The sequence below is a fragment of the Podarcis pityusensis genome (genome assembly GCF_964106645.2).
Source record: "Podarcis pityusensis genome assembly, chromosome: 3".
NCBI classification, from domain to species: Eukaryota; Metazoa; Chordata; class Lepidosauria; order Squamata; family Lacertidae; genus Podarcis; species Podarcis pityusensis.
This window is the reverse complement of record NC_138026.1, coordinates 115757381-115779588: the sequence shown is the minus strand read 5'-3', so window position 1 is coordinate 115779588 and position 22208 is coordinate 115757381. Positions and strand designations below refer to the sequence as shown.

The window sequence follows — 22208 nt, the reverse complement described above, 5'->3', positions numbered from 1 at the left end:
GGAATAATATAATGTTATATCAAAGGGTTAATTTGCTTGCTTGACTTAACAGGATTTTTATATCCCTTAATCATTCATACTCTCTAAGAAGTTGGCACTGAATGGAAAATATTCCTTTAACTATTGATAAAAATAAATGTTAAAAGCGAGTTAACCTCAAGATAAGAAAGATCTATATCTATGTGCCTCTCTCTCTTCTTCTGCTCTTACCAGTCATGAAGCTGGTGATCATTTGTTTGCCAATTGCTTTACTTTACTTTACTTTGCTTTACTTTATTACCATTACTACAACCTAGCTTCCTGCTGAGACAACCAATGGACTTTCTGGATCCTCATGACCTCCCTGACATGAAGGCAAAGCAAAGCAAAATCCACTATAAGGTGGTACATGGGCATACATGGTTCTTTGGTTTAGCCCAATCCATATTTGGTTCACTCCTGAACACAAAATAGAAGCCAACACTTCTTGGGGAAACACACTGTTGGTCTGATCTCGAAGAATCTTCTTCTGTTCTACCAGTCATGTCACCAGTGCTGCCAGAAAACATGAGGACTGCCAGGAAACCCCATTAACCCATTAACCCAAAGTGCATATGAACTTAAACCAGAACAGTTCCAACAGTTCTGCATTTACTAAATGTTACCATGTTCCTTTTATATGCCTGTTGTCTTTGTCCATGAGAGTCCCATGGACTGCAAGAAGATCAAACCTCTCCATTCTTAAGGAAATCAGCCCTGAGTGCTCACTGGAAGGACAGATTGTGAAGCTGAGGCCCCAGTACTTTGGCCACCTCATGAGAAGAGAAGACTCCCTGGAAAAGACCCTGTTGTTGGGAAAGATGGAGGGCACAAAGAGAAGGGGATGACAGAGGATGAGATGGCTGGACAGTGTTCTTGAAGCTACCAGCATGAGTTTGACCAAACTGCAGGAGGCAGTGGAGGACAGGAGGGCCTCGCGTGCTCTGGTCCATGGGGTCACGAAGCGTCGGACATGACTAAACGACTAAACAACAACAACCATGTTCCTTTAAAAAAAGAAAAACCCTTTTCAGGACAAGTGCTCACTGTACTAATTTCAATGTACTGCTCATTTCATTTCAATAGTAATGCGTGATAGCAGCCGGAAATAGGAAAGAAAATACAGACAATAAAAACTATGAAAATAATAAAAAAAGCATGTTTTCAGTCCACTGAATCCTGAATATACAGTATGTTCAAGTTAATCTACTTTCCTTCCTTCCTTTGGGTACATTGTGATTTCATGAGGAGCAGAGGACCAAGACTTATTACTATCACATCCATTACTTCAGGAATACTGTGTCATCAAGTTTACATGTACACCTATAAAGATCTGAACAAACAGATTTTTGGATAACACAGGAAATCAACAGCACTCTTGGTCTTCCTCTTTTGGTTTCTGACTTGAGATTCCTAGTCTTCAGCAATGCAGTTTGGCATCGTTTACATTGTTGCCCTTTCATGGATGCTCTTAACTTTTCCAGGTAAGGCACACATCAACATCAGAAATATCGAGACCTAAAGAAATATAGACTTGTGGTTCGAGGACCTGATCCCTGCATAGTGGAATGAAAACACAAGGACACGTGATATAAGGTTAATGGGCAAGAAAAGGCCACAACTTTATTGATTTCAGCAAGTGAAAAGGTATTGGCTTAGGCATTGGATTACGTCAGTTGACTCCACCCACTCGGAGAGGGGTGAGTCTAAAAGGGGGGTTTATTCACCAGTAGGTGGAGCCTGTTGATGCTAATCCAACTATAAGCTCTCCCCTGATGTCACCAAGGGTTGTGCCATGGCCCCCTGCCACGCAGGCATTGGACAGGATACACGACCGCCGGATTCCTTTAACGGAATACCCAAAAATTGAAGGCGTAGGCGATGACCACACCTAGCCCTTCCACACAACACATTATTCCAATGCCTAACCTACCCACCAATACCACGAAAGTTGTGACAATTGCTACAAGGTAGGCAAAAAAACCACAAAGCCTAATGCCAAATGGAAAAATTCCTACCAGGCCCCCCGGACAACTAGGGCGACCAACCTAAGGTCCATAGCAAGGCTGAAAGAAAACTGAGACCCTGAGCTCTAAGGGAGTGGAGGGTGGGTGACTCGTGACGGGACGACGAAGATTGAGGCCGGGTAGCTGGCGCTGCAGCAATTTACGCTGCCGTCCACACCCCTTCGAAGGCACCTGGTTGGGTGCCTGCCCATGGGCGTGGGCGCCAGCCAGGTGAGTGGGAGGCAGGGGGCTAACGCCCTCTGCTTGAGGCGGAGACCGGCTCCCGCCCACAACCACTCCCCTCTTTTGCAGGAGGAGAGTCTTTATGCAAAATTGGGTAACAAGAATGAATGTGGCCTTCTCATAGGAGAAGTTATATAACTACAGGCAAAGGAAAGCCGAAAGGAGACCCCATATTTGGAAGGGGCAAAGTGTAAAGTGAATAATCCATCTACTCCTACCTTTGGGATAAATTAATATGCCAGTTTCAGTTTCTCTGCTCTGTTTACCCCATTTCTGAAAGAATTGCTGATTCTTTTCTAATTTTCACACAAAGCTGTGAACAATCATTGGTGTTCGTTCTCACCCAAAAGATGCTTTTCTGTTCATAGTTTTACTCAATCTATGTGTTTTTGCAAGAAAACTCTCCTGATGTAAGGCATTATTATCCAAATATTTCTCTAAAATAAATCCAATAATAGCTGCATTGTTTTCTACTCCTCCTCCTGATTTAGATTTGCTCCTGAGGTTTCAGGGTTGTGATACAACCATTTAAAAAAATTAAACACTTACAAAAAAATCTGGAAAACTAAATTGTGACGTAGGAAGACATGTGTGCTCCATAGTAGGATGGCTGTGTTTCAGTTCATACATCGGCTCAGGAAATGCAAAGGAAGGAAGTTCACATTAGACTTCTGCACCAAATGAATTTCTCCCCATCCGGATCTCACCCATCCCAGGAGCTCTGTGTGCATGGGGGAACATATAGTCCATCACTTTTCAGTGTCACCCCTGAAGTGCAATGTACAATGCTGAGATAATATCCATCACCGACCATACAAATGCTTCATTTGATGCATTTGAACATTCAAAACGCCAAAACATGCTGAGCTTTATTGCTAATATTGTTGAACAAAACCCCAATCTTTGAGTGGTGCAAATTCCAGGGGTTACAAGTGCTTACCCTGGGTTTATGTTTCCTTCTGAAAATGAGGCACAATCGTGTTGTTATTATTTCATTTCATTTATTGAATTTATATACCGCTGTATACCCAGAGGTCTCAGGGCAGTTCATTATATTACGATATATGGTTTATTACCACATATGCAGTGGTACTTCTAGTTACGAACTTAATTTGTTCTGGAGGTCCATGATGGGGTGAGCTCCCATTGTTCAGTTCCAGCTCCTGCCAACCTAGCAGTTCGAAAGCACGTGCAAGTAGATAAATAGGTACTGCTCCAGCAGGAAGATAAACGGTGTTTCCGTGCACTGCTCTGGTTTCGCCAGAAGCAGCTTAGTCATGCTGGTCACATGACCCAGAAAAAAACTGTCTGCCGACAAATGCCGGCTCCCTCGGCCAGTAAAGCAAGATGAGTGCCGCAACTCCAGAGTCGTTCACTACTGGACTTAACTGTCAGGGGTCCTTTACCTTTAACTTTTTTATGCCACTTAATTGTTCAGACAAAGAAGGGTCTTAGATGATGGTTGCATGGTCTGGGGGAGTTCGTATGGGGGAGAGGAGGCCCTTGAGGTATTACAGTCCTGATCTGTTTAAAGTTTTATAGGACAAAAACAGCACTTTGAATTGGCCCCAGAAACTAATTGGCAGCCAGTGCAGTCAGGATTGCTGTTATATGCTCAAACCACCTTGTTTCAGTGAGCAACCTGGCTACTGAATTCTGCACCAGTAGAAGTTTCTGAACCATCTTCAGAGGCAACCCCATGTATTACATTGGAGTAGTCTAACCCAAAGGTCAGTGTAGCATAGACAACAGAAGTTAGGCTATCCTTGTCCAGGGAGGTGCCACCAGCCAAAGCTGATGGAAGGCACTCTGGGCCACTGAAGCCACCTGACCTTCAAGCAACAGCATATGATACAGAAATGCGCCCCCCCCCAGCTAAGTACCCGCTCCTTCAGAGGGCGAGTAACCCCTTTAGAAGTCTTTGTGATGCTTTGGTCTGTTGTCTTGTTGGTAAACCGTCACTTGAATGCTGCATTGTAACTCTGTTGGTTTATTTCCACCCTTTAGGACATTTTGTGTAATGTCTCTATTAACAACATAACCCTGGAAATCTTAAAATAAATCTCTTTTCTTTCTTCAGAGTTGAGTAAAGTGGAGAGAAACATATGCTTATTTCTGCAACTAAAAATACCCAAGCAACTAGATTGATCTGTTATTTGGCGGCTCCAGAAAATACTTCTATGGGATAGATTTTTTAAAGGGGGCGGAGGAGAGAATCTGTTTATTGAATAAACACTTTGCTGGGAAATAAGTGTAGACTTGTGTGCTTGTGAGATATGGATCGCCAGTTATGGCCAATTTGTAAAGCGACAGAAATCTATTTATTCATAAAATTAAGGAAATTGCCATGTTTGTTTTTTAGACATATATCAAAAATTGTGCTCAAGTTAAATAAAAAATGGTGCTGAAGTTAAAGCAGCACTAGGTGTTGAAATTTTTTTGCACCTAGAGCAAGTGCCTCTTTGACCTTCCCCCCCCCATGCCGCTAGCCACACATTCTTATCAGCGCTAGGAGGACTTTCTTCTATTTTCCTGTTACATTTTTTAAGCTCAGATCTCAGATGGTTTCACGCTCTATTTTTTTGATTTTACTTTGTATATTTTGAAACTCACATTTCATGTACAGTATTCATTGGATGTTCAGTCAAATTCATTCCTTTGTAAATTTTCACTTGAATGCTGCTTATTCCCACACTCCAGACATTATGTGTAATGTCCCAGTTAAAACTAAACCCCGGATTTTATGAAAGAAATCTCTTTTCTTTTTTCAGTGTTCAGTGGAGAGAACCATCTGATTCTTTCCGCAACTGACAAAATCCAAGCAACTGGATTAATCTGTTATTGACCTCCAGAAAATACTTCAATGGAATGGATTTATTTTGGGGCGGGGAACTGTAATATAATAATAAATATGTGACATGTTGCTGGGAAATGTGTGGGGGCTTGGGTTGAGTTTGCAGTGCAATAAACTGTTACCAAAGGTGCTAAGGTGTTATTGATTAGTGGGGCAGACACTGATTAGTAGATTTCCTCTCTTGGCAGGCTGCTAGCGCCTTATAATTCCCTTATTCTACCAGAACTGCAACCCTCAAATTTCTGATGCATAGTAACTGCCTGCATGGAGGTGTAAGACTGACTTTAGAGGAGGTCACCTCTTTCACAAGTTTCTAACTACCCACCAGCATAACAAAAAACAAGCTCACTTGCTTCCTGCCCACATAACCAAGAGTGTTAGTGAAATTTTAGACATTCAGGTAGTACACATGGTTTGCAACACAACCTTTGCCTTTAGTGTGAAATTGGTTTTTGCAATATCTTGCTTACATAACTCATCGTTTCTCTTACACCTCTACTATCTATCAGTCTTATAGATTGGGGAATGGGGGAGGCAGGTGATGCTGTGGTCTAAACCACTAAACCATTGGGCTTGCCAGTCGGAAGGTCGGCTGTTCGAATCCGTGTGACGGAATGAGCTCCCGTTGCTCTGTCCCAGCTTCTGCCAACCTAGCAGATCAAAAGCAAACCAGTGCAAGTAGATAAAGAGGTACCACTGCAGTGGGAAGGGAAACAGCATTTCTGTGCGTTATGGTACTTGTCACAATCCTCCATGTGCCAGTAGCAATTTAGTTATGCTGGCCACATATCCCGGAAACCTATCTGTGGACAAATGCCAGCTCCCTCGGCCTGAAAAGCTAGATGAGCGCTGCACCCCATAGTTGCCTTTGGCTGGACTTAACTGCCCAGGGGTCCCTTACCTTTACCTTTTACCTTATAGATTGGGGTATGAACCAGTTGCTAGACTTTGCTTGTAGCTGTAGCTATGGAAAATCACCCAGTCACCACCCCCTGCTCCAAATAATAAAGCATTTATTTACTGACATTATTTGCATGCTGCTCAACAAAAGATCTTGCAATAAATAAAACAAGTTAATAGAAAGTAAGATATAAAATTGCAAAGTGAAGGCAGGTGTCAACACTGATGGCATTCCTCTATGACTGCCACTAATTATGTCCAGCTGACATCTGTTTTGACCTAATATGGCCTGCCATTTTATTCTTCCTTCTGCTTCCAGAATTTCTTGCACCTGGGCCCCATGCTTACATTTTAAACCCAGCAATATGGAAGGATTCTTTCATTTGGGAAGTACTAGTGAAAAGTGAAAAAGGGGAATTCCCACTTGTGCACAATTGGCATGCATGTTCCTTCTTACATGCATGCTGAAAATAGTGCCGGAGATGAGCAGGGCGCAATGGAGAATCCCCACTTACTTGCATCCTGGTGAGGTGCACAGGGGACCAGAGCGGAATCATGTTCAAGGGAGTTGTGGACTCAAAAAGATTGAAAACCACTGCCATATGTGCCTGAGAGTCATGAACACATCTGCCCCATGTAGAGAAACACAGCATGAGTACTAACTCAGACAGCTGGGAGCAGTCCTCCTCCCCCTCTCTCTGACACAGAATGGAATGTTGATAAAGCCTTAGCAGAGAGTGGGGGGATGAAAAGTCATCTCGCTCAAGCACAGGCAGACTTGGAAAACAGGAGGAATAGCATTTCCTCACTGGAAGAGGAGGCAGTTAATCATCTGAACCCAAAGACTTGGTGTATGGGGAAGGTATTAGACAGGAAGCAAACCCAGAAAGGTAAAGGCAGTGGCGTAGCGTGGGGGGTGCCAAGGGTGCCGGCCGCACCGGGCGCAACATTGGGGGGGGGCGCGAGTCCAGAGGGAAGGGACAAGTTCCTTCCTCCGCCGGACTCCCCGCCGCTACCGCCAGCCTTACGCCCTAGCGCGTGCGCGCTCCCCGCCGCCGCTGCGACTGCGCTCCACTCACTGCTCGCAGGAGGAGCAGCCGCTGCAGCAGCGCCGACGCTGCCACCGACGCCTGGCCGGGCACGGGCAGCCTCCGCACCCCGCCGCCGCCGCCATCCCCTCGGCCCAGCCACAGGCGGCGGCTGCTTCTGCTGACTGGGAGGGAGGAGAGCTCCGAGGGGCCTCGCCGCGCCTTGCGCTCCCCAAAACCCTCCGAGAGGAAGCCGGCGGGCGGGCGAGGGTCTCCCGGCAGAAGGAGGCGCCGCTGGCTCCGGCTCTCAGCGCAAGTCTCAACCGCGGGGGGGCGAGGACGGAGCACGGCTGGAAGCCCCCGGACCCGGCCGGGAGGAGGAGAGGCGCTCGCCAAGCCCGGATCTGGAGCTCCACCTACAGCCCAAGGAGAGGAGGGGGCGGGGAGGCTCCTGAGGGGAGGGGGCTTCGGCTGCCTCGGCCCGCGGGGGCTCCGCAAATAATAAATTTAATAAATTCCTGCTGAGCCTTTGGGGGGGTCCTTGGCTCCTTCGCTCGCCCCCAGCCCCAGTGGCGTAGCGTGGGGGGGTGCAGGGGGGCCGGGCGCAACACCTGGGGGGGGCGCTCGCACTCGAGTGCTAAAATCCACGGGTTAGGGGGCGCAAATTACTTGCCTTGCCCCGGGTGCTGACAACCCACGCTACGCCACTGGGTAAAGGTTATAGGTTCAGGATGTTCTGCAGAACCAGGAAGCATTGTTCAGAAGGGTCAACTGATTCGTAAGCCACAGATATTCGGTTAGACTTCCGAGGCTAAGTGTATGTTAAATCTTCAAGCTAAATACGACTTGTGTGCTGTGTTATCAAGATGACAGCCTGGGCTCCTGACACTGAGGACTGCCAGGAAACTGACCTGCCCATTAACCCAAAGTGCATACCAACCTAAGCCAGAGATTTTGCCCAGCAGGAGGTTTTTGCAGGAGAATTGGAGGCAGTGAGAGATTTTACTTTCTTGGGCTCCATGATCACTGCAAATGGTGACAGCAGTCACGAAATTAAAAGACGCCTGCTCCTTGGGAGAAAGGCAATGGCAAACCTAGACAGCATATTAAAAAGCAGAGACATCACCTTGCCAACAAAGGTCCGTATAGTTAAAGCCATGGTTTTCCCAGTAGTGATGTATGGAAGTGAGAGCTGGACCATAAAGAAGGCTGATCGCCGAAGAATTGATGCTTTTGAATTATGGTGCTGGAGGAGACTCTTGAGAGTCCCATGGACTGCAAGAAGATCAAACACATCCATTCTTAAGGAAATTAACCCTGCTTGCTCACTGGAAGGACAGATCCTGAAGCTGAGGCTCCAATACTTTGGCCACCTCATGAGAAGAGAAGACTCCCTGGAAAAGACCCTGATGTTGGGAAAGACTGAGGGCACAAGGAGAAGGGGATGACAGAGGACGAGATGGTTGGACAGTGTTCTTGAAGCAACAAACATGAGTCTGACCAAGCTGCGGGAGGCAGTGGAAGACAGGAGTGCCTGGCGTGCTGTGGTCCATGGGGTCACGAAGAGTCGGACACGACTGAACGACTAAACAACAACAGGTTTTTGCAGTGCTGTGTGTTACTAAATGTGGCCTCATTCTTTAAATTAACAAAAACCAAATAGCAACTTGTTTTGCAATTAGTACAGAGGGCTCACTGTACTAATCTGTATGCACTCTTCAGTTCAGTTCATTAGTTTTAGCAATGGACCATAGCAGCCAGAAAGTGGAAAGAAAATACAGGCAATTAATGTTTTTTTAAAATAGACATTGAAAACAATAAAAATATAATGTTTCCATCTGGCTGTACTCTGAATGTTTAAGTTAGTGTATTTTACTTCTTTTTGATGCTCCAAGACTTCATGAGGAGCAGTGGACCAAAATTTTCCTGCTACCACATCCAGTACTTTTAGTACAGCACATCCTAGGACTGACTTCCAAGTGCCATTTGCAGACCTATAAATACGTGAGTATGCATTCTTTTTGATGACACAGGGAATCGATAGCACTCTTGGTCTCCCTTCCTTGGTTTCTGACTTGAAATTCCCAGTCAAACTTCAGCAATGCAGATCAGCATCTTTTATATCATTGCCCTTTCAGGGATGCTCTTAGCTTCTCCAGGTAAGCCGTACATCAAAATCAGAATGTTCAGAGATGATGTGAAAATTGGGATTCAATAACCAAGATAGCCTTCTCCTCCAGTTCTGCAGAAGACTTTCCCCTCAAGATTAAGATGAAGACTACATGCCCTTGTCTATCTTGCTCTCTTCTCCTCCTCCTTTTCAAGATCTCTCTCATTCTCTCTTCACACACCTCTCCTCTGACTCCTTCGTTCTTGTTTCAGTTGAGCAATTGCTGCTGTCCTCCTTGGACTCTTCCACCTGCCCATCATCCTGTCTTGCTCAAGCCATCTCTTTACCATGCTGCCTGCTCTCGCTTATAAGGGTGTGTGTAGATGAGTTTGAGAGGTGGATTTCTAAAATAATGGGTTTCTTGTTCCTCTAACACTGATAGACATCTAACTTTGAACACCATACAAAATGCAAAGTGGCGTGGGCTGGTGAATATGTATCCACAGAAAACTCAGGGGAGAAAATCTCTCAGTACTGTACAAGCAAAAGGAAGGAGTGTGGAATGGATAAGTGAACCCTTCTTTAGAAGAGAGGAAGCATTAGCAGAATAATATATGACCCCCTTCCCTTGTGATGAATTAATCTGTAGGTGTTTGGTTTCTCTGATTTCTCCTGCTCGCATTTCTGCACCAGTCTCTGATTATTTTTTTAAAAAAAAATGATTCCACACAAAGCTGTGAAAATACATTTGTGTGCATTTTCACTTAACATACAAATTTCTTTTCATCATTTTCCTCCATATATGTGTTTTCGCAAGCAATGCGTTGTCACCAGAAAGTACACATCGCTAACCAAAGGACAATGCATGCTGAACTTCAGTACAGTGGTACCTCAGGTTACATACGCTTCAGGTTACATATGTTTCAGGTTTCAGACTCTGCTAACCCAGAAATAGTAGCTCGGGTTAAGAACTTTGCTTCAGGATGAGAACAGAATTCGTGCTCTGGCGGCGTGACAGCAGCAGGAGGCCCCATTAGCTAAAGTGGTGCTTCAGGTTAAGAACAGTTTCAGGTTAAGAACAAACCTCCGGAACGAATTAAGTACTTAACCCGAGGTACCAATGTATTATTATTATTAGAGGGTTAAAGGGTAATCCGTTCCATTCCAAAGCAGCAGCAGCAGGTTGCGATCTATAATTATCAAGTAAGAATGAGTGAATCCCTTAATCAAACAATGTTCCCTTTCTCTAGGATCTGCAGCTTGGCCAAAGAAAGCAGAAACTAGTGAAGATTGCATGAATGCTGAAGGATTTTGCACTGATGAGCCTAAATGCAACACACCTCAACCAGACCTAGGAACATGTGGTAACGGAACATTATGCTGTACAGCGTAAGATTAATATTTTATCTATGAACTCTAATGGAACATGTATTTCAGTTTTCACGTCTCTGTTCCTCATGTTATAATCTGATGGCATGCTCTCAGAAGTCACTCCTCAACTTGGAACGAGGAGGATTTGGACTGTATCAAGGTCAGGGGTGAGGGAAGTGTTCAGCCTGAAGGTGCCAATCCAGTGGCGGGCGTGCTGTTTTGTTTTTCATCCCCCCCCCCCGTGCATTATAAAAGTCAGATTTAGTGCTGCATATTAGTTGGATGTTCAGTCAAATTTGCTCATATGTAAATTTTCATTTGAGAAATTGTCAAAATTAATAATGTACAGGTCATTGGCATTTTTGTGATATGAATGTTTGTTGCTTATGGAGTGTCCCCCCATATGTGTGTGTGTGTGTGTGTGTGTGTGTGTGTGTGTGTGTACTGTCTCTGTGTTAATACATAAACCCAGTAATCACAGAATATATGTTTTTCTTTCTGCAGATTTTATTAAGGGTAAGGTGGAGAGCAACTTTTGCTTATTTCAGCAACTGATATTACCCAGATGGATAGATTGATCTGCTGTTGTTTGGCTTCCAGAAAATACTTCAGTGGAATTGAATTTTTTGAAACATCAACAACAACCCTGTATACTATTTTGAATAAAATGTAATATGTTGCTGGAAAATGTGTGTGGGCTTGTGTTCTTGTGAGATGTGAATCCACTCTTGCGGAGGATTTGCAAACTTCCAGAAAGCTTTTTATTTGTAAAGTTAAGAAAACCATCAGGTCCTCCATGTTGGTTCTCTATGGGTATACCAAAAATTCTGAACATGTTTTCTTCTCAGAGACTTAAGGTCAGGAGTCCAGTCCCAGCCTTGATAACACAGAGCCTCTGAATACCACTTGTGGGTGAGGCACACTCCTGTGGTTATGTCTTATTGCTTGGCTTCCAATGGGCATCCGGCTGGCCACTGTCAGAACAGGATCTTGGATGAACCTTTGGTCTGATCCAACAAGGGTCTCCTTTTGGTCACATCTTCTTGCCAGTCATGGGAGCAGTGGTGCTAGAAAACCTGAGGACTGCCTTATCAACTGAAAGTGCACACCAAACTAATCCAGATATTTTGCCCAGTTGGAGTTTCCCCCCAAATTCTAAATGTGGCCTTATTCTTTAAAATAACAACAACAAGGAAACCTTGTTTTAAGACAAAGAGACTCAAATGCTCACCATACTAATTTGTACATCCTGTTCAGTTCATTAGTTTTAGCCATGAACTATAGCAGCAGGAAACAGGAAGAAAAATATAGGCAATTTAATAAAAACACAGAAAACAATAAAAATACTGTCTTGAGCTGACTGAACTATCAATGTACAAGTTAGTGTATTTTACTTCTTTTTGGTGCACCAGGACTTCATGAGGAGTACAGGACTTCCTGCTATCACATCCAGTACTTTTAGGACATAAAATGCTAGGGCTGACGTGTAAGTTCTGTTTGCAGACTTATAAATACGTGAACATGCAATCTTTTGGAAGACAGAGGAAATCAAGAGCACTCTTGGTCTCCCTTCTTTGGTTTCCAACTTGGCATTCCCAGTCAAACTTCAGCAATGCAGATCAGCATCTTTTACATCATTGCTCTTTCAGCAATGCTCTTAGCTTTTCCAGGTAAGGCATAGATCAAAATCAGAATGCTCAGACATAATGTAAAAATTGGGATTCATTAACTAGCATGGCTTTCTCCTCCACTTCTGCTAAAGACTTTTCCTTCAAGGCTAATATGAAAGCCATATGGCTTGATCTATGATGCTCCCTCTCCTCTCTCTCTCTTTTTTTATAAGATATTTATTAAGATTTTCAAAATATTACAAAATAAAAATAAAAAAGAAGAAAATACAAAATAAAAATGGTTAAAAACAACTCAATCTTTCCATTACTTATTTTTCATTAGCTTGTTTCCCGGACCTCCTCACGCCTCCCTTTTTTGTATTCCAGTTCGGTTTGTTGGTTCACCAAATCCTTACCTTCTTTGTTTATCCTAGTCTTTAATCTTAAAATATTGTAGCATTAAATTTTTGCCTATTAATAATCCATTTTTCATATTCCCTTATAGTATTACAGCTGAAAACCACTTAATTTCTATCCAACATCATTCTAACATTCATTAATTTTACAATATTTCTGTAGATAGTCTTTAAATTTCTTCCAATCTTCTTCCACCGACTCTTCTCCCTGGTCTCGGATTCTGCCAGTCATTTCCGCCAGTTCCATATAGTCCATCACCTTCATCTGCCATTCTTCCAGAGTGGGTAAATCTTGTGTCTTCCAATACTTTGCAATGAGTATTCTTGCTGCTGTTGTGGCATACATAAAAAAAGTTCTGTCCTTCTTTGGCACCAATTGGCCGACTATGCCCAGGAGAAAGTCCTCTGGTTTCTTCAAGAAGGTATATTTAAATACCTTTTTCAATTCATTATAGATCATCTCCCAGAAAGCCTTAATCCTTGGGCACGTCCACCAAAGGTGAAAGAATGTACCTTCAGTTTCTTTACATTTCCAACATTTATTATCAGGCAAATGATAGATTTTTGCAAGCTTGACTGGGGTCATGTACCACCTGTATACCATTTTCATAATATTCTTTCTTAAGGCATTGCATGCCATAAACTTCATACCTGTGGTCCATAACTGTTCCCAGTCAGCCATCATTATGTTATGTCCAACATCTTGTGCCCATTTAATCATAGCAGATTTCACTCTTTCATCCTGAGTATTCCATTTCAACAGCAAGTTATACATCTTTGACAAAATCTTAGTTTTGGGTTCTAACAGTTCTGTTTCTAATTTTGATTTTTCCACCTGGAAACCACTTTTCTTGTCCGAATTATATGCCTCCATTATCTGATAATAATGAAGCCAATCTCGCACTTTGTTTTTTAGCTTCTCAAAACTCTGCAATTTCAGTCTATCTCCCTCTTGTTCCAGAATTTCCCAATATTTCGGCCACTTGGCCTCCATATTGAGCTTTTTCTGTGGTTTTGCTTCCATCGGTGACAACCACCTTGGGGTTTTATTTTCCAATAAATCCTTATATCTTATCCAGACATTAAACAATGCTTTCCTGACAATATGATTCTTGAATGCTTTATGTGCTTTGACCTTATCATACCACAGATATGCATGCCATCCAAATACGTTGTTAAAACCTTCTAAATCCAAAATGTCTGTATTTTCAAGAAGCAGCCATTCTTTCAACCAGCAGAAAGTTGCTGATTCATAGTTAAGGTTAAAATCTGGCAGGGCAAATCCACCCCTTTCCTTTGCATCAGTTAATATCTTAAATTTTATTCTGGGCTTCTTGCCCTGCCAGACAAATCTAGAAATGTCTCTCTGCCACTTCTTGAAGCAATCCATTTTGTCCACAATTTGCAATGTTTGAAACAAAAACAACATTATAGGCAATACATTCATTTTTATCGCAGCAATACGACCCATCAGTGAAAGCTTCAAGTTTGACCAAATTTCTAAATCTTTTTTCACTTCGGCCCAGCATTTTTCATAGTTGTCTTTAAATAAATTCCCATTTTTTGCTGTCATATTAATCCCCAGGTATTTCACTTTCTTAACCACTGTCAAACATGTCTCATTCTGAAACCTCTCTCTCTCTCAATCGGTGTTAATTTTTTCTCTAAAACCTTGGTTTTTAACTTATTCAGTTTAAATCCTGCAGCCTGACCAAATTCTTGAATCAGTTCTAAAACCCTTTTAGTACTAGATTCTGGCTCCTGTAATGTCAATACTAAGTCATCTGCAAATGCTCTCAATTTGTACTATTTAGCTCCGACTTGTATACCTTTAACCAACTGGTCCCTTCTAATCATATTCAGCAAAACCTCCAGGACCGATATAAAAAGCAATGGGGAAATTGGGCAACCTTGTCGTGTCCCTTTTTCTATCTTAAATTCTTCCGTCACTACATTATTTACAATTAGTTTAGCCTTTTGTTCTGAATAAATTGCACTTATACCGTTTTCAAAGCCTTGGCCTACCCCCATCCCCTGTAGGTTCTTCTTCATAAAACTCCAAGAGATATTATCAAAAGCTTTCTCCGCGTCCACAAATATCAAAACTGCTTTAGTGTTTATGTTCACTTCTAGTTTTTCCAAAATATCAATTATATTCCTCAAATTGTCAGACAAGTGTCTTCCCGGGAGAAAGCCCACTTGGTCTTTATGAATCTCTTCCATCAACACTTTTTTCAATCTCTTGGCCAAAATGTCTGCAAAAATTTTGTAATGATATGGGGCGATAGTTCTTCAGCTGAGTCTTTTCAGTCTCTGTTTTCAGTATAAGTGTAATATAAGCTTCTTACCACGACTCTGGTGCCCTTTTCCCTTCCAATATTTCATTGCAGACTTCCTTTAGAGGTTGTACTAACCACTCTTTCAAGGATCTATAATATCTAGAAGTCAGCCCATCCGGTCCTGGAGATTTGCCTAATCCTCTCCTCTCTCTTTCTAAACCTCTCTCTTTCTCTCCTTCTGCACCTACTCTCAACACTTCCCTCCTTCATTCTTGTTTCCCTTGATCTATACTGTCGCCCTTCTCAGACTCTCCTCCATCATCCAATCCTGTTCACACCATCTCTTTGCTATGCTGCATTTTCCAGATTTATGAGGGTGTGTGTAAATGTGTTTTGAACATGAGATTAGGATTTCTAATATAAAAGATTGTCTGACATTCATAAATATTTGCCTTTTACTGCCATATGAAGTGCAAAGTCTGATGTGTCCAAATAAAGTTCATTGCAGGAAAATATTGAAGAACAAGCAAGGTCAAGCAGGAAAAGGGTTTGCCCTGGAAGGTGATTCTGTGACCGCCCTGAAATAACAAAGACAAGACACCAGACAGGTTTAAATCAGACCAAAACTTTATTGACTGCAGTAGGCAAGGCAGGGTTGACATGGCAGTAGGGCAATGTTCAGCTCTTCATTCCACTTCATCAGCACTTATTGATGGGGTACAAGCTGCTGGGAAGTACTAAGCCCCTTCCCTGGAAGTCATGCAGCATTGAAACCTTGAATACTGCAAGCCAAGTGAGGATTTCAGACCAGAAAATCTGGAGAGTCAGAAAGGATAGAGGAGGAACTGGAGAAGGAATGGGAAGAGTGGGAGAAGGAAAGCTTTCCTGCATTCTTGAAGAAACTGTCCCAGGGATGAGGAGGTGTCACTGCTGTGGCCAAGGAGGCAGGAAGGTGAGGGCAGCACCCAGAGGCAAATCTGCTACCCCTTCCAGATTGCAACTTGTGGCAACTGCCTCTCCAGAGGTTTGGCCCTGTTCACTGGAGGAAACATGTAATCCATTACGTTCCAGTGTCACTCCCGAAATGGAAAGCTCAGTGCAGACATAGTAACACCAACTTATGAAAACTGAATTGAAATCATCTGAAAATTCAAAATGTCAATACATGTTGATCTCTGGTATTCTTATGAGATGGTTAAAGGTAGTCCACTGCAGCTCAAAGAAGCAGCTGCAATGGCGGGTGATAATGGGATCAGGAATGTCAGAATGTGGAAATGCCTTCATAAAATAAAATAAAATAAAATCTCTCTATCTAGGATTTGTCCATGCAGGGGATACTCGTACATGCTTCGAGGTTGGTGGGAAATGCAAGTCTAAATGCGAGAAGGTCTTGAGTGATGCAACTTGTCTTACAGGCGTCCCATGCTGTGCACCGTAAGTTCTCTTCCTAGTTCTTCCATGGAACTCAAATGGAACATGTTTCTTAAAGTATTGATAAAATAAAATGCTTAAAGAAATTAGTCTTCAAATTTAGACTTCTTTATAAAGGGCTGACTTCAGGTATCTTCTCAAGGTTGTATAGTTACTTATCTCCTTGACTTGTGGGTCACATAACCCCATACCCTCCAATGAAAATAGAGACATCCTACAATGCCACCCAACATGTCTCCAATGAAAATAGGGATGTCCTCAGAAAAAGTGGGACATTGCTGAATCAAATCTGAAACTGGGAAAGCTTCTGTGAATCTGGGACTGTCCTGGGAAATAGGGACACATGGAGGGTCTGCAGTACATTGAGGCCATGTTTAGTGAGATGTTTTTAAAAAACCAAGAGCCATATTTCCTTTTGAGCATCCTTCCAAGGGCCCCATCCCATTGGTGGATGGAGTCAGAGACAAATGTGGGTGTGGCAACAAGAATAATTCTGACTTTTGTATGTGTGCATATATCTCCCTGTCTTCCTTCTGTCTTGCTAAATGCAAGATGGTTCTTTTAAGATTAGATTCAGAATCAATACAAACGCAAGTGGTTGAGAAGATTACAGATTTTATTCCAAACAGTAAGCAGTATATACATTACCAAGCACGCACTGCAATCAGCCACTGGGAAGCCCTGTGGCGAAGTGGCAAAGTTACCCCCAGCCTACGCAGAGCTCCCAACTGGCATGCTAAGAAACTAGGTACCGTATTTTCCGCTCTATAAGACGCACCAGACCACAAGACGCACCTAGTTTTTGGAGGAGGAAAACAAGAAAAAAAATATTCTGAATCTCAGAAGCCAGAACAGCAAGAGGGATCGCTGCGCAGGGAAAGCAGCAATCCCTCTTGCTGTTCTGGCTTCTGGGATAGCTGCGCAGCCTGCATTCGCTCCATAAGACGCACACACATTTCCCCTTACTTTTTAGGAGGGAAAAGGTGAGTCTTATAGAGCAAAAAATACGGTATTTGATAGATGCTGTGCCCTGTTAGGATAATACAGGCTCAACTATGAGCGATTCTACATCCAAAGACAAAAATGCCAGGCTATACATCAAAGGCTTTGCTGACCAGTGTCACCAACACATCAAAATACCTTTTCACAAGGGATATTGAAAGCAATGAAACACAGAAGCCAGAGTCAGGAAGGGACCAGAGGCAGAAAAGCTGACCATGCCAGATCACTATCTCCTCGAAGTACAATAATCTTCTGCGATAATTAACCCATACACCTTCCAAGCAAGAGGAAGGGATTATTTCAATGACACATTCCTGGCAGGCAAAGTAGAACCAGTATTTTGTGTGACTTTGAGAGAGAATGTGTAGCTCGGGCTGTCAAGGGTCAGATGGGGAGGCCTGGAAGGCCACATTCAGACACTGGCTTTGAGTTTCTCCCCCCACTCTGGTTCAGTCTACAGAAATGTTTGCGTGTCTGTGTGCTCTCTCTGTTAACACCTAAACCTGTGAATCACTAAAGAAATCTCTTTCCTTTATTCAGAACTCCTTAAGATTAAAATGGAAAGAAACACCTGCTTTTTTCAGCAACGGATATAACCCAAAGAATGAGATTGACGTGCTGCTAATTTGGCCTGCGGAAATACTTCCATGATGTGGGGATTTTGAGAAAATTTGTGTACTATTATGAATAAATATTTGATATGTTGCTGGAAAATGTGTGTTGGTTTATGCCTTTCTGAGACGTGAATACCCCCTGTGGACAATTTGTGAAGCTACAGAAATCTCTTTTTTTTTGTAAAGTTCAGGTGGTCCATGTTTGTTCTCTACATGTATACCACAAATTGTGCTCAGGTTAAATAACACTTTTCTGCCAAGACTCACCATTACTGCCAGTTTGGTTTTAATGCCATTTGGCCTGCAACAATAACAACACATTTCACCAAGGTATTAGGAAGAACCATGATTAGTTACTTTGAGGAAGAGACCTATCACAGATGTTGATTTCCTGCCATGGCAGGTCTCTGGTCTACATGAGCTTTCACCTTCTTTGCAATTCTCTGATTCCACTGTTCATTCTACCCACAAATCCCAGTTGAATGGGAACTGTCTGCATGGAGGTGAAGAACTGACCTTTGAGGAGGTCACCCATTCTTCAAGTCTGTAGCTACATAGAATACAGCTAGAGGGTAATTTACTTCCAGAGGAATAACTCACATGTATAAAGGCGTGAGTGACATGTCACACACACTCCTGACATTCAGATTGTTGATGTGGTCATACAGCCTTTTCCTTTTAATAAAAATTGGGGTTTTGCAAGTATATACTAGTTTCATGACTCGTCCTTCTGCCCATTGATTGATGGGTAATAGGGGTGTGGACCAGTCTCAAGACTGGGATTGTCATGAATGAACCAGCTCCAATGAAAGATTTACAGTCAGATAAAGAAAGCAGGCAGAAAGAGAGGGAGTTAACTGCACAACAGGAGGTTTATAGCCCAGAGACAACTCCCCAGACCTTAGGAAAGCCAGCTGATAACAAAAGTGCTGGCAGCCTGTCAGTGGGCTAGTGAAGTACAAAATACAGAGACTAGAAATGAAATCAGCTCAGAGGTAGGAAATGACTATGGAAGAACATTGTCAGAGAATAAGGAAGGGGAGGGAGCTCACCCCCTTTCTCTAAAGACTTAGCGTATGGGGGAGGGTCCTCAAGACAGAATACATCACAAGAGGAAGTTCACCTGTTTCTGGTGGTGCTGGAAACACCCGACTTAGAAGGGACATCTTTGATTTATGAATGGATGACTACAATAGCCACTCCAGAGAACTCTGTTTGTTTTTGCATTAAATCTTCTTTTTAATTAACTATGCTTGTTGTTATCAAGAGTCCCTGACAGGAATTGTATCTGTAGCGATAGAAATCCACCCGGTCTGTGTTACACCTGATCTGTGTCTTCTTTCCAATAGCTATTCAGAAGGAGATTAGGGACCCAGCTACATTAGGTGTGGGTTGTTGTTTTTTAAGTGCTTTAAATACGTTATAACACTGCGATGGAGAGTTTGAACATTCGGCAAATTGATTTCCCATTATAAGCTTTACAATGCTTTTTCCTGAAACACTTCTTTTGCTGTTTCTAGAGCCAACCTAGGTCTGTTAAAAACAAAGTTTTCTGCTCCTCCAATTCTTCCTAGGGGATTTGGTATGTGCCCAATTTATCCCCCACTCGAGGGTGGGAGCAAAACTGCTTAAGAATAAGGCACCATCGGTTTCCTTCCATTCCTCACCTTCTAACAGGAACTTTAATCTGAAGAGTTTGTGTAGCAGTGCACCTCAGAACAGTACACACTGGTGAACATTAGGTCTTTGATATTACAGAAAACTTGGAGAGCATTCTGTGATTATCTTCCTTCCTTTCTCTTCCCCTTGAAAACCCAAATGACACTTACACGTCAGCCCTAGGATTGAAGATTACCAAAGTAAAGTTTGTGATAGCAGGAAGTCTTGGTCCAGTGCGCCTTATGAAGTCTTGGTACACCAAAAAGAAGTAAAATACAGTAGATTGTACATTCAGAGTCCAGCCAGATGGAAACATGATTTTATTGTTTTCAATGTCTACTTTTAAAAAATTAATTGCCTGTATTTTCTTTCCATTTTCTGGCTGCTATGGTCCATGACTAAAACTAATGAACTGAACTGAACAGTGCATGCCGATTAGTTCATTGAACATTTTGTGCCTCTTTGTCTTAAAACAAGTAGTTATTCTGTTTGGGTTTGTTTGTTTTTAAGTAGAAGCACAGGGAATCTTGACCTCACTCTTGGTCTCCATCTCTTGGTATCTGACTTGAGATTCCTAGTCTTCAACAATGCAGTTTGGCATTGTTTACATCATTGCTGTTTCATGGATGCTGTTAGCTTTTCCAGGTAAGGCATACATCAAAATCAGAAATATCAAGTCCTAAAGAAATATAGACTTATTGGGGGGGGGGGCAAAAAATGGAATGTAGTCTTCTCCAAAAATTCTGCTGAAGACTTTACTTTCTTCTCTCTCACTCTACTTTTCTAGATCTCTCTTTTTCCCTCCCACATGTCTTCCATTCTTCTTTCACTTGATGAGTTCATAATACTGCTGTCCTTCTTGGAGTCTCCCATGACTTTGGTATGCTGTCTTCCTTTTGTTTAAAGGGGCCTTTGAACATGAGAAGCAGATGTCAAAATAAAGGATAATTTTTTTCCAAGAGATAGAGAGAGAATGAGAGAGAGAGACTAGCCTGTTTTATATTTTATCACATGCTGGATTTAGGGGATGGAAATATCTTGCATGCAGCCTACTTCCTCTTCCCTCAAACTAATAACACTATATTTAGGTTAAAGGGTATTCCATTCTGTTTCAAAGAATTGGTAGCCATTGACTAATGATGATGGGGCCAGATATGTCAGAATATAGGAATGTCTTCATCAAACAAACTTCTCTCTCTAGGATATACCTGTGGAAAAGATCCACCAAAGAATGAAAAAGCTTGCAAAGGCAAGGGTGCAGTCTGCACTACCAAGGATAAATGCCCTGCCCCCCACCGTCAGAACATAAAATGTGATATAGGCAGATTTTGCTGTGCAATGTAAGTTCTCCTCCCTCCTTTTTCAAATTCATGAAACTTAACTTATGCACTCAGATTTTATATCCCTATTCCCAATGTTATTATCTAAAGTGCTCCCAGCCCACTCCTCAACTTGGAGTGGGAAGGCGTTTGCTGTCCCTTCTTTCCAATATATTTGGTGAAATTTTTACTTGCTCATTTGTTTGTGCTTATATCCCATGTTTCTTCCACACAGCTCGGGAGGGTGTGCATAGTTCTCCCTCACCTCTATTTTTTTTATATATATAATTTAAAAAAGCAGTGGGAAATACAAAATCAAATCAACTGCAGAATTTTCAATCAGTTGGTTCATTTGATTGATTTAACAGGATTTTTATACTGCTTAATCATTCATAATATTTAAGCAGTATTATTATTATTATTATTATTATTATTATTATTATTATTACATTTTATATTCTTCAAGTGAAAATCAGAATATAAAATTACAAGATAAAAATACAAAAAAAACACAATAGAAGCAAGAACAATGTTCTCCCTTTGGGTTCACTTCCCTAGGGTGACTTCACATAGTTGTGTAGTGTGGGTTGCCAGTGCCCAGGGGCATGCGGAGGGTTTGTCTGGAAAGGTCGCTTCCTGGTTCACGTGGAGATGCGACCTTTTCAACAGAGCCGAGTGATGGAAGTGCACAGCTATAACTGAAGCAGCACTGGATGTTGAAATGTTGTGTGCCTAACAATTTTTGTGCCTAGAGCAACTGCCCCTGTGACACCCCCCCCCCATTCCACTGGCTTCTTATCTTATCAACACTAGGAGGACTTTCTTCTATTTTCCTGTTTCATTTTTTAAGCTCAGATCTCAGATGGTTTCGCGCTCTATTGTTTTTAATTTCATTTTGTATGTTTTGAAGCTCACATTTCATGTACAATATTCATTGGATGTTCAGTCAAATTCATTCCTTTGTAAATTTTCACTTGAATGCTGGTATAGAGCTGCTTTGCTTATTCCCACACCCCCGGAATATTATGTGTAATGTCTTTGTGAAAACAAAAACCTGGAAATTATGAAAGAAATCTCTTTTCTTTTTTCAGGGTTAGTTAAAGTGGAGAGAAACATCTGCTTCTTTCAGCAACTGACAAAACCCAGGCAACTCAATAAAAACTCTTTAAGAATAATGTACCATGGTTTTCTTCCATTACTCACCTTCTAAAAGGATGGTGGACAACTTGTAAAGCTGCAAAAATCTTTTTACAGTGGTACCTCAGGTTAAGTACTTAATTCGTTCTGGAGGTCTGTTCATAACCTGAAGCACCACTTTAGCTGGGGCCTCCTGCTGCTGCCGCTCTGC

At 42.3% G+C, this 22208-nt stretch overlaps 1 long non-coding RNA gene across 2 annotated transcripts; it reads left to right on the top strand.

Annotated features, from left to right (window-relative positions):
- The first annotated feature begins 9085 nt into the window (after nucleotides 1-9085).
- On the top strand, nucleotides 9086-17982 carry LOC308474738. Of its 2 annotated transcripts, none has more exons than XR_013984911.1 (3): nucleotides 9086-9208; nucleotides 16152-16269; nucleotides 17809-17982. It is a non-coding gene; the product is annotated as an uncharacterized lncRNA (long non-coding RNA). The 2 variants fall into 2 exon arrangements; XR_013984912.1 differs by lacking the exon at nucleotides 9086-9208 and adding an exon at nucleotides 12081-12200.
- Nucleotides 17983-22208: the final 4226 nt, after the last annotated feature.